The following is a 13622-nucleotide window of genomic DNA, read 5'->3' as shown; positions in this document are numbered from 1 at the left end:
CTTTGGCGCTGGGACCCAGAAAGTGTAGACCGCCTTCTTTTCATTCCTGGGAGCTTATCTTACAGGATTTCCACAGTCTGTGCAGTGCTTAGGGCCAGATGTGCGGCCGCGGCCTCCACACAGCCTCCGAGGCTGCTGGCCCCGAGCAAGCCCAGGCAGGTGGCCTCCAGGGGTACCGCGCACGCCCTCCTGCTCCTCCCCACCGCCTTCCACCTCTGGGAAAAGAGAAGACAGGCTGCCTTCTTGCTTTGTGTCCTCAAATACCAATGACCCTGCTGCCAGGGTTCCCAGTTTGGGCTCAACACAGGAGTCACATTTCAAAATCCCTGCGCCAGGCCCCACCCACTCCCATCAGAGGGGACCCCATAAAGGAAGGACCCCAACAGGAGGATGTTTGGAAGCTCTCCATGACTCCAAGGTGCCGCTGCAGTTGAGAACTTGTCCCGGAGGACACCCCACAGCACCCCAGCTAGCATGCAGGGGGACTTGCCAATAACTGATCAGCCCAGTAGGGGTTTGATCACGGGACTGGGTTTCTCCCCCTGGCAGAGGGCTTCTCTCTGCCACATGAGGATTCAGTCAAGTGCATGGCTTTGTAACTGGAGCTGTATAATATTACTCACTTCCAAACAGTGGCAGGCCTAGAGAGATGACCAGTGAACATTATGAAATGCCTAAATGCCTGCGGTCACTGCTGTGGCATCTAGAACCACAAACCAATTTATTTTTGATTTTGTCAATATTACATTTTTCTAGTATGAAGAAAAAATGAGGCACAAACAGAAATGTAAATACATATACATAGATATGCATATGCTTGTACTATATATGTATACATGCATGTATGTGAGTAAATATATACATTTTAATATATACACATAATATGTAAATACTTATATACATATATATGTCTGTACACACATACACACACATCTAGAAATGATTCCAGAAGGACATTGGCTTGGGTTTGAACTTTGGAAAGGAAGACTGATACTTTAATACTCCTTTCCAGAAGCAACAAGCATCCTTAGTGGGAATGCTGGGGTTTTTATAGAAAGAAAACCGTAGTGAGATGGGCTGAATTAAAGAAAATCTTCTGCAGCCAGACACAGTGGCTCACACCTGTAATCACAACACTTTGGGAGGCTGAGGCAGGAGGATTGCTTGAGCTCAGGTGTGCAAGACCAACCTGGCTGGGCAACATGGCAGATCCCCATCTCTACAAAAAATACAAAAATTAGCCAGGTGTGGTGGGACATATCTGTAGTCCCAGCTACTCGGGGGGCTGAGGTGGGAGGATCCCTTGACGCCAGGAGGTCAAGGCTGCAATGAGCCGAGGTCGTGCCACTGCGCTCCAGCCTGGGTGACACAGCGAGACCCTGTTTCAAACAAAACACGAAGGCTCTTTGAACTTGACAGACAGTGTAATGTTCAGGGTGGAAAATCATTTTGAAACGTGAGGAGCGTGGCAGGCCCCTCTGAAGGACTCCTGGTCTAGGGGCCCCAAGGTCTGGCACGCTCCTTGATGGCAGGGCCTTCGTGTTCCTCTGGCTCGCTTGTCCGGCAAACACCCAGCATCTGACCGGTGCTCCTGTGATATCCGCTAGAAACAAACAAATGAAACCCAATACTTTTGAATTTCTGTAACAACATTTGTCAACCAGGTTTCAAGTTTAGAGGTAAATTTCAAATATTATTCGTGTGAGGCCCCCTCCCCCCTCCCCACTCACGTACACACCTTCCCACAGTTCCTTCAACCCGTTTAACTGGCTCTTTTCCTCCCTGATTCTTCTTTTCTAAAGAGCTATCCTGACAAAATCACTGGAACACCTTGATCTATAACGGCAGAAACGATTTGAAAAGACAGCGAGGACAAAGAACCTTTACTGGGTTCTCCTAGGAAGGGGTGCGACGTAGTTTTTCTGAGGTATGAGCCTCTCGTAAAACAGTTGGGCAACTGGCTACTTCCTACCTATAAATGGGCATTTCAGGGAGACAGGGAAGCTGTACACACACACACATTTATAGAGGAAAGATATTTTTAAAATGTTTCAACCAATAATAATGTAAAAATACCCAGGAGACTTGTGATGTGGAGCCAGAGGAGTCTATGAGGTGAGGTTATGTCTGCCCCAGCCCCCTTTGAAGCACTTAGAAATGTGACAAATATAGAAAAAAACCAATAATCCAAAAAGGTGGGAAAGGGGTAGGGAGGTCTTTACCCTCGGTGACTTGGGCAAGCTCTGTGTTTTGAAGGAAAAGCGAAGTGTGAGTCTAAGTAAGAAACATTTTAGCACTTGCAGGCAGGGGAGGTTTGCAGTGCTAGAGAGAGCCTGAATTATTTTGAATCGTAACATTTCATAGCACAAGAACACCCAAGATTTTGCATACTAGATCAACTAAACCAATTATGCTTTGTTACATTGTAATAAAAAGTCTTTATCTCTTGAGAAAACTCAAGCAATTTGTCCTTGAGTGCTGTGTAGGTCTGATGGAAACCCTTCTGCTTCCTCTGTCTGAATTGGGACTGAAAGGCTGGCAATCAGAATTGAAGAGACCTGATTTTCTGGGCAGAAATGTTCGGGTTTTTAAATGCCCCGTCCACTTTTACAGACCTGCTTAGGTCACTCACAACTTGCAAATAAGACATGCTCAGCAGTTTATAAATGGGTTGTGTGCAACTTTGGAAACATGCTTGGTTCTTTATGCTTGAGCCCTGACCTACGCAACGTATTCTATGCTTCAGCGTCACTGAGCTCACCGTTCTGCTAGCTGTCTCTGTCATGCCTTCGTGCATTTGCCTATGCGGTGACCTCTGCCTGGAATTGCCTTCCTCCACATCTCCAGTGAGCAAACACTCAGTCTTCTTGCGAAACCTGGCGTCACCTTTGCTCTGAAGCCTTGCCTGATCCCACGAATAGATGTCATTGTCCTGCTCACAGAGCACGTAAGCGCACTTACCTGTTATTATGTATCTTTCCACACGTCTTCCCCACCAGCAGGCTGTGAAACCCTTCAGGGCAGGGATGATGCTTCATTCTTCTCCGTATGTCTGGGGCCTGGACCAGCACCTCTTGGGTTGTTAGTCTAGGAGTAATCAAGCAGGAAAGTTCCAGCAAAAAGAAGTCCCAGTAAATGAAGGAAAAAGACATGGAAACCAGGAAATAGTGCCTACATGAGTGGTAACAGCAAGTCCAGGAATAACGGCTGTGCTGCGGACCCTGCTCTCGGCCACAGAGGAGGAGGCCTTTGTGAGGAAGAAAGAGAGAATACCTGATATGACGGGGACTGCAGAGACAGGAGGGCAGGGAGGCTGACGCTGTGATGATGGCAGACAGTACAAAAACAAAGCCTATTCACAACTCTAGGAAAAACAAAAAACTTTATAAGAAATGATTCATTTCATGGAACTAGAGCAAACAATACCCACATAGTCATAAAAATAGAAATTTTGAGAACCAGGCACGGTGGCTCACGCCTGTCCCAGCACTTTGAGAGGCCAAGGTGGGTGAATCACGAGGTCAGGAGTTCAAGACCAGCCTGGCCAACATGGTGAAACCCTCTCTCTACTAAAAATACAAAAAATTAGCTACACGCAGTGGCAGGTGCCTGTAATCCCAGCTGCTCTGGAGGCTTAGGCAGGAGAATCGCTTGAACTGGGAGTTGGAGGTTGCAGTGAGCTGAGATCATGACAGAGTGAGACTCCATCTAAAAAATACATATATATAGAAATTTTCATTCTTAATTTAATGACAATAGTGATACACCTGTATCAGGAGAGAGATGGCAAGGACACAGGTAACTAAGTTAGGGCCAATAAAGTCTGCACCGAAGTTGTTGGTGGGACTTATGAACATGCTCCTTAAAAAGTCAAAAAACACTTGGGACATCCCCCTTTTCCTTTCTCCTGCCTCTTTCTTGCCAGACGTGGGGACTTCAGGGTTGCTACGGCAGATCCATAATCATTTGGATCCGATTTCCTTCCATCTTTCTGCTCCTTACCTACGGATTCTCTTACGTGAGAGAGAAACAAATCTTTATCTTGTTTAGGCAACTTTTGCTGGCTCTCTGTGCTGGCAGCTGAATGTAATTTCTACCTGATATAAGACATGGAGCTTATTATTTAGAGATATGGAGCTAACCATCCAAAGAAACACAGGCCTCCCAGCTGTGCTAGACAACTTGGGGCATGTACAGGTTGGGGGGTCTGTGGGAGGCAGAAGCACACTCTTGAGGCATGTGTACCCCATGCTGAGGGGCGACCAGTGAGCAGGCTGAGAAAGCCAGGCTGAGTCAAGGAGTGCCTCCTCCCAGAAGCAGCTTTGCCTAATTCCTAATAGGATGCGTGTGTCTGGCCATCGATTTAAACAGCAGTTTGGATTATGGAATGATTGTTTGGGCAAACTAGGCCGGACACTGCTGACTGAACCCCAGAGCTGACACTCTTCCATCTCCTCACTCCCCTCTCCTCTCCTGCTTACATTCTCTGCTGAGGGCTCAGCCTTTCGCAGTTCCCACTATCCCGCACAGGGACATTGTGAATGGCTACTCAAGTCATGCACCGAACTAGTCATTCATGGAATTATTATTATTATTTTTTTACTTAAGAAAGGAATTCCTTTTTCTAAATCACAGAAAGCCCCTGTATGGACTAGGATCCCCCTTTCTCCCCTTGCCCTTAAGTAAAATCCAAAGTGGCCTGCCCCCACCTACCTCACTGAGCCCATGGTGACTGCCCCTTGTGCACATCACCCTAGCCATAAGGCACTTCTCTTCCTTTCTCACATGTATCAGACCTGTCGGTCCTAGGGCCCTTATGTTTGTCCTTCTCTCTGTCTGGGATGTTGTCCTCTAGATTTCCATTAATCGGGTTTCTGCTCAATATCATGTCTCCACCAAACCCTCCCAGACGGCTACCCCCAGCATTGCCTTTTCTGTAACCACCCTGTTACACCGTTTTATTTTCCTCATAACACGTATCGCCATCTGACGTTTGCTTGTTTGTTTACTTGTTTGGTACTTGCCTTCCTCGTTAGTGTGTAGACTCCGTGAGGACAGGCTGTGTCTGGGGCAGGTTGGACTCCCAGAGAAGCAGACTGTCAGAGACAAGGATGGAGAGTGACCAGGGTGTACTCTCAGGAACCCCCATCTTGGGAAGGGAAGAGAAGGGAAGGGAATAGGACTGGGCAGGAGGAGAACACACCACAGCCAGTTCATCAGAAACATCAGCCAGTCCCGCAGCGAATTCTGAGGGTGGGCTAGCCCTGCGGCCTTGTCCCAGGTCAGCACACACACCGCTGGGCTTTGTGCTCCTCGTTGGAGCTGTGATCTTGAGGGAAGCAGCTCCCTGTAGCTCAGGCAGTCCCCAAAAAGGGCTGACAGCTGGGGACTCCCTGCCAGCAACATCCCCAGCAGTGTCCTTTATCTGGGGGCACATCGGAGCATCCAGCATGTCTATCTTGCCCATCACTACGCCTCAAGTGTCCACAACATCCTCGGTCCATAGAAGGTGCCCAATAAGCTTTTGATAGATGACTAAGGGACATACAGGTCTTGGTGGCTTGAGGGTCACCCTGTCTCCTTCAAGCACCCACTGCATATGACCACTCCACACCACTGTGTTTCAATCTCATGTTTTAATCCCTGAAGGACGTGTGACTTCCTTGATTTTGGTGCTGATTATCAGGCAGGGGACAGATCACTGTCCCAATTGCCTTTTACCACCAAAACACAGAGCCCGAGAGAGGCACACATCTGATCAGCCCCCAGCCCACTCCCCGGGCACTCTGTCTGCCCACGCTGGGGGCTGCTGGCCCCCGCGGCTCTGCCGCGCCCTGACTGTGGACCAGCTCCCACAGAACGCAATGCAACGGTGCCTCTCTTTGGGGGTCCCCGTGGCAAGTCTTCACTAAACTGTGGCAGCCTCTCAATCTGACGCCTCCACCTCCCGAAGAATGTTCTATTGTCACACAGCCCTTCATTCAGCAGAGATGACTCACCCCAGGCCTCCTTCACTGATTACCGTTTCTTTAGGCACAGATTTTAACATTTGTACAGATGAAGATTAATTTTACGTTGAAAACTGTAGGGTGTTAAGCTTGAGAATTTGAAATATGAAATACATCTTATTGAGACGAGAGGGTCAGAAACTGTCCCAAGGTCATGATGGCAGAGCATCCTTTTCAGGGCGAGCTCTCTGCAGGCACCAGGTCGTCACAGCAGCTGTCCCGGGACTGTGCAGTCGCCATTCCTCCCTGTGTCAGCCGTGGGGCTGTTCACAAAGTGTCTGGTCCCGTATCTTCCAGAACATGATAGGCTTGACCTTCTCCATCCCTTTGAAATCGTTGCACATGTGATTTGTTCTTGTAATGAAATGTGAGTGGGAAAGATGTGCACCATTTCCTGGAGGAAGTTTTGAGGACCAGTGCGTGTTTGAAAACCAGAACTGCCAGTTCTTGTCCTGCTTTTTCAATGGTGATAACATATCTCAAGATGGCACGCCCTCAGCTGGGCCTTTGAGTGACTGGGAGGCTGACGTGCAAGGGAGCAAAAAGCAAACCTTGGCTGTTTAACCACAGAGGTGCAGGATTTATTTGTTACTAAAGCATTACCTAGGCTGTCCTGACCAAGCCGTACCCTCCCTCCTCTCTCCTTCCCTCAGTCTCCTGCTGTTTTTCTCCCTCCCTCCCCTCTCACTGCTTTTTCACTCTAATCACCTTGGTAAATCCAGACTGACCCTTGGATGCTGCTTTCAAAGTGCCTCACACATGTTTGGTGGCCTCTTCCAGTTACCCCCCTATCTCTCTCCAGCCACCCCTGGAATTGTCTCTGCTACTCTGAGAGATCTCAAGTTTCCACAGCTTGTCCGCATCCTCCAAGTGTTCACACCTCGGCTCCTCTGGCCCTGGCTTCCCAAGCCCCTCTCTGGGTGCCGACCTCTCATGCCAATCCTGCTTCTGGGCACAGCCCAAAGAGAGGAGGCAGATCACTGGAGCAACTTCCCAGCCATTCCCCATCCGATCTCACAGGTTCCCTCCCTTTCCTTCATTAATCTCAGAAGAATGTATTGTTCCAAAAGCAGAGAAGAAGAGAGCTGTCTTGCTTTAAAAGTCATGCTTGTGAGTAGATAATTTCTTTTTCCAGTTTCCTGCCCTATTCTTGACTTCAATGCGTGGCTCTAACTTTTTTTTTTTTTTTTTTGTGAGATGGAGTCTCGCGCTGTTGCTGAGGCTGAGGCTGGAGTGCAGTGGCACGATCTCGGCTCGCTGCAACCTCTGCCTCCTGGGTTCAAGCAATCCTCCCACCTCAGCCTCCAGAGTAGCTGGGACTACAGGCACCCACCACCACGCCTGCCTAATTTTTTTGTATTTTTAGTAGAGACAGGGTTTCACTATGTTGGCCAGGCTGATCTTGATCTTTTAGTAGAGATTGGGTTTCACCATGTTGGCCAGGATGGTCTCGATCTCTTGACCTTGTGATTCACCTGCCTCGGCCTCCCAAAGTGCTAGGATTACAGTCGTGAGTCACTGTGACTGGCCCCAATTTTCTTTAAAATATGATTCAAAGCTCACCTTGTATTCAGGAGCCGTTTCAGGACCACATGAATCCACTCACTCCACCGGGGTGGCCTCGAGCGGAGCTGTTCCAGGGACTGTGTTACTGCGGTCTTGCGGGTGAGATCCTTTGTCAGTGCGTTCTTTGGATCTCTATGCTGCCTTTTCAGACTAGATTTTGCTTAGGAATAGCAAAAAGAGCTCAGGGTTGACATACAAGGGGATAAATTAATCTTTCGCTGAGAAATATTAGAATAGCTTACTTTAAAACAATAAAGAAGTCATTTAATTGGAACCTTCTCTGAGGCCAAGTCTCCTGTGTCCTCAGGAAGCTTCGACACTGGTAGAGCTGAACATCCGTGGCATCCAAATAGGACTTTAAACTAGGTCAAGAGATGTATTTTCTGAGGCAAAACTTTCCGTTATTTTCAGCGAGTTACTTTCACAGAAACCAGTTTGACACGATGGTTTCATTTTTGCAAACTGGTTGATGTTGGATGATGTTACTGATCTGTTTATCTATTTGTTATTAAAAAGCACTCAGTAAACACGGGAACATGGCACTCTGTCTAATGTGAGGTACGCAAGGGGAAATAGAAGCTGTGATGCCTGCCTCTGTGGAATTGTTGTTGTTGTTGTTGTTGTTGTTGTTGCTGTTGTTGTTGTTGAGAGGGAGTCGCTCTGTCACCCAGGCTAGAGTGCAATGGCTCGATCTTGGCTCACTGCAACCCCTGCCTCCCGGGTTCAAGCGATTCTCCTGCCTCAGCCTCCCAAGTAGCTGGGATTATAGGCGTGTGCCACTGCACCCGGCTAATTTTTGAATTTTTAGCAGAGACAGGCGGTCAAGATGCAAAGCCAGTGGCGGGCTCCTGCTTACTAACTGGGTACAGAGTGGAAGTCGTGAGGAAAAGCTACACATTTCCTTCCCGTTGCCTTTTCCGCTGCATTTTACTCTCGCTAACACCATTCATAGCTTTCACGGATTGAAGATCCTAGACACAAATTGGGGCAACTGCCTGGTCTGCAGGGATTTCCTCAACGCCTCTGTCTCTGTTTGAAAGGTGGGCATGTGACCCAGCTAAAAGTAGCCATGGTGCATCCCGTCTCCGGCCGCAGAGCGGAGCAGAGAGGTGAGCACGCATTTCAGATGAGGCTCCTCAAAGACCTCGGGGTCTGCTGAATTAAGAGACGTCCGTTCCTCTCTACCTGTGAAGCTGTCGAGACGCGGGTCTGGAGCGGCTGGGACCACGGTGGCAGGTTTGTGGATGGCTAGGATGAAGCCAACACACCCAGGGGACCGGTAGGCCCTCCCAGCTCCCACACCCACCCTGCCCTCCTCTTGGCTTGTCTACACTGTAGGTAAAGGAACCCCCTGCTTTTTTTTTCTTTTTCCATAAATTCAAACTGGCTTTTATCATTTTCAACTTAACAATGTTAATTAATTGTAAAGGCCAACAAATGCTGAACATTTTACACATAGTCTCATTTAATCCTCACCAAAAAAACCTCTTAGGTTGATACTATTAAGTCCATTTTACAGATAAAGCAATGAAAATGCCAGGAGATTATACACACGTCTTTATTAATTTTTGTTATTATTGATAACGTTCTTTCCTTTTTTTACTACAGAGCTTTAAAAAAAATTTTTTTTTCAAGTTAAATTCCTTCATTCAAACTGTCTCAACGTCTTTTGCCGCCCTTAGGAGTTTTTTTTAATTCCCCCTATTTCTTCACGAGCCCCTTCTAAATCAGCCTCGTTTTCTCATTCGTTCAACATAACATATATGGAGCAACTAAGATCAGCCAGGCCTCGCGCTAGACTCACTGTACAGCAGTGAGCGAAACAGACACACTTGCCATCTGCTCAAAGTTCCAAGTCCAGTCGGAAGGAGGATGACCCGGCAGCTTTACTTACAACCCAGGTTTCTGTGAACTGTGGAGATAGGACACGGTGCCGTGGAAGCCCAGGACGCATGTGCTTTCTCCACTCTGGAAGGAAAGACCCATGCACCATCTGAAAGCACCCTTCTTTTCGTCCTTTACGATTTGTCTCTTACGATTACTTTTTATTATCTATTTCACACAATGTATGGTTTTTGTCCTTGCGGGTCTTCTACTCATCGCTTTTAGACCTGAGTGGTTTAGTTTAGCTGAGTCTAACAAGCATTTATGGAACATCTACTACGTGTTGGGAACTTAGGGAGAAACTGATAGGCTCTTGAGGCGACAGAAGCTACACAGAGCCTCTGGTGGAGTCTGGAAGCTTCTGCTGCCCATCACCCAGGACGCTGGGGAAGCCCAGGTCAGGGGTCCTCCCCAACACGGCACCCCATGGCTGTCTCTGGTGCTTCCTCTTCTCCTTTTCCGCTTTCCCGGATCCATCTTCTGTTGCATTTCCCATAGGATTTCCATCCCCCGTGACCTCTCTTCATCGTCACACCTGCAGAGCTGCCTCTCTCTACATTCCCTAATCCCACCATTATTACCATTGAAACGAGGAATATGAAAATAAACAAAGTGGTTGGATTTATCCTATTTTTTTTAGCAAGCATCAAAAATGCATTTAGGCCAACAAGAACCAAAGTTCACAAAACAGGAAATTTGATTGCGTCAAACTGAAAAAAAAACCCTCCACCAACATCCCACTGTCCAGCTTCCTATTGGCTTCATGCCTTCGGTTGCATTCTGCATGTTCCCCACATTCATTTCATTCACGCTGTTGCTTTTGTTTTTGAGGTTCCATTGTCTCTAAATCTCTCCTGACAATAGGATGGGGGTGGCATGAATGAATGAATGAAGTACTGAATAGGATATTTGGGCTATGTAAGAAGGGATTAAGAGGGTAGAAAATCAACTTTGCCCTATTTCTTCTGCCACTCATTTATTTCGCTCTGTCCTTGGCCTCTGTGAGTTCTGCTCCTCCCGAGTTTCCATTGTCTGCTTAGGTTTTCTCCCTTTCCCGCAGGCTCCTGCTGACTCTGTGTGGTTGCTTCTGAGACAAGAGTTGCTGACTCTCCCAATCTACACTGTAACCAGCCAGGGAGAAAGCACAGCTCATTTTAATGCAGTTCATTTAGTCTACATAACCTTGGCTTCCCCATTACACTCTTCCTGGTATGTAAAACATGTAAGCGCTGAGATAAGACTTTTAAAATATTAACATAATCCAGGCCTCAACACAACATAATCCAATGGAAATAATATTTATAGCAACAGCGCCCCCAGGTTCAGAAGCCACGGCTGAAATGTTATTATTGTGCAGTGGAAATCTGCAGCCTTCCCACTATGGAATCAAAACATGAGCTTGAACTAAATTATACTCTGTTTTTCTCAAACCTCAAGGACAGCCTAATCACCCTGCAATGCATAAGCAATTCACTTTTTTTATTTTATGAAAATAAAACTGCGAGCTTTAAACTGAAAGTATGACAGCCAAAAAAAATTTTTTTTATTTATCCTTTCGTTCAACAGAAGACTCATGTCTTTACTTCAGTTCCCTGGGCACTGCCAACTATGCAGTGTGAAGGTGATATCAGACGGCATGGAAATCTCCTAAGCCAGGTCATTTTCTTTCTATCCTATTGGAAATTAAATTATTCTAGTAGTCAGAAGTTTAAGCAGAGAATGTAGAAGGAAAGTGGGAAGAGGGAGGAAGAGGAAGAAGAAGGAGAGGAGGAAGGAGGGAGTAGGAAAAGGAAGGGAGATAAGAGAAAAAGAGGCAGAGAGGAGTTGGTTGAATAAGAGAAATGAAAGAATTCCTCAAACAATAGGACTGGGGGGCAGGCAGGATGCAGTTGGTTTGGAAACTGTTCTGAAATATTTTTCCTTCGGGTCAAATGGAGCAGCTGCTATATGGAGCAAGGGAAATCCCAACAGCTTATGTGATGTGAAGTGCTGAGGGAATCAGAGAACCTAAGCGGGGAAGGCGATGTGAGCTTACGGAGCCCAGCTACCCACTTCATCCTTGAGTCTTCCCGCTTCCGGTCTCCTCACAGATCTGGAGTTTTAATCATGGTGTTCACTTCTCTTTCTAGTTTTTGGAAGTGGATTTTTAACCTCTTCCAGGATTTAGTCTTTCCTGGGTGTTCGTGATAACTTTGTTCTCTGATGTCCAGGATATTCGGTATTACCTATTTTCCCTAATTCCTACTTGTCCTGTACTTTTTCAAATGTCAGCTCCCCAAATTGTCACCCTCTTCCTTAAGGTGGCTTGCTCTGAGCTCAGCGTCCGCATTTTCCCACATCCTGGAAAGCACGGTAGTTCCTGTTCCAATCACGGCCATGACTTACTCAGTAAAGGTGAGCACCCTGGTACTCACCCTGTGTCCGGAAGGCAGTGCCAAGGTGAATCGTTCTAAGCAATCACTAGAAGTCGCAGGGATTGCCCCAACCACGATGCTGGAGAAATGCCCAGAACTCACCCGGCTAAAGAATCAACTTGCCTCCTCCACCTCTCCTCCCAGATTCCATCGAAAGCCAAGACTTTTCTTGGCTGGCATCTCCAAGATATTAGTCAGTGTCATTTAATCCCAAGGAGAATGTCCGGGGCACCTCACTGATCATAAGGAAATCAGAAGCAGAAGTGGATCTGCTGGCCCTTCTGTGCCTAGTCAGGCCACGGGACAGGTCTCCCTGGAATGGTAGCATGACCAAGAGGCCAGTCAGGCTCTGGGTTCAGACCACTTGGGATCGAATCCAAGTGCTGCCACTGCCTAGCAAGGTGACCCGGCAAGCTACTCAAACACCCTCGGCTTTCATTACTCTATATGTAAAGGGTTTGAAAGAGTGTCTGGCAGGCACATGACACGTGATTAATAAATGCTGGCTGTTTTTATCATTACCACCTTCATCATCTGTGGGTTAGATTATGACCTGAGTTAAAAGAATAATTAAACCGTGCATTTAGTTCTGCCAAATATTATTAACATAATATTATTATGTTATAATATAACAATATAATAATCAAATATATTATATAATAATAAAATGTAATAATAATCATCATAATGTTATTAACATAACAAATAATTATTAACATAAACTCACAGTCGTGCAGCATGCCTGTGTGCCTGCGTGCCTATGTGCCCAGCACTGTGATAAGGGCACAGCGGGCATCAGTGGCATTTAATATTTTCAGCAATGCTGCAAGGTGGGACCACATCGTGGAAATGGAGATTGAGAGAGTCATGAACTACTCAAGGTCACCTAGCTAATAAGAAGAGAGGCCATTGATTCACCCCAGTTCTCGGACCCCACACCCATGTTTAACCCACTGTCAGCGGCTGCGTTCCTGTGCAACAGCTTGTGTGAAAGCCAACCTCAACACTTCAGGTGTGAAATGACATCAGCAGGGATCAAATCATATGTGGGGCTTTTGCATGCCTGTACTTGTGTGTGCTTATTTGCTTCCTTAAATTGGATTTATCAGTTAGAAAAAGAAAATTCAGTCATTTCTCTCTCAAACACTGGTCCAGACCTATAAGACAGAGATGGCCGGAAGGCCCTGTACAAAGCACCCCATGCCAGTGAAATTACCCCCAAAGGGAAAGTGGATCACCTGCTTTGAGTCCCTGCCCCTTATCCTTCCTCGCTGGCTCCCAACTTGGCTCTCCTATGCAAGACTTACTTGTTCTGGCTGTTAGATCTGTTCTCAAACAACGCATTCCACCTCAATCCTTCACTTTTCATCTGAGTTATTCAGAACATCATTGGCGATGTTCAGTCACAGTGAGACTGAGAGTTTGTATGAGGGGAAAAATGTTTTTTTTAAAAAGTGAAATTAACACAGGGAAAAGCCATTGCGTGAAGATGTTATGTCCCTTGGAATCTGTGGGAGATCAGTGCCAGGACCTCCAAGGGTGTGCAGGTTGCTGATGTAAACTGGGGTTGTGTTTGCACATAACCCACACACATCCTCCCAATGCTTTAAATCATCTCCAGATGACTTACAATACCGAAGACAATGTAAACACTAGGTAAATAGTTCCTGTACTGTATTCTTTTTAATTTCTATTATTTTTATTGTTGTACTGTTATTTTTTTATTGTTTTCTTTTATATATTTCCTACC

The 13622-nt window shown here is 46.6% G+C and overlaps 1 long non-coding RNA gene across 1 annotated transcript; it reads right to left on the bottom strand.

The window, feature by feature from the left end:
- Positions 1-824: 824 nt before the first annotated feature.
- On the bottom strand, positions 825-8056 carry LOC135967607 (uncharacterized). The gene is made up of 3 exons (XR_010581753.1): positions 7572-8056; positions 2962-3087; positions 825-1603 (listed from the first exon to the last, which is right to left on the bottom strand). It is a non-coding gene; the product is annotated as an uncharacterized lncRNA (long non-coding RNA).
- Between the last annotated feature and the right edge of the window lie 5566 nt (positions 8057-13622).

Source organism: Macaca fascicularis, chromosome 15 (genome assembly GCF_037993035.2).
Source record: "Macaca fascicularis isolate 582-1 chromosome 15, T2T-MFA8v1.1".
Classification (NCBI taxonomy): Eukaryota; Metazoa; Chordata; class Mammalia; order Primates; family Cercopithecidae; genus Macaca; species Macaca fascicularis.
Note: the sequence above shows the minus strand (reverse complement) of the source record. Positions and strands in the feature narration are given on the sequence as shown.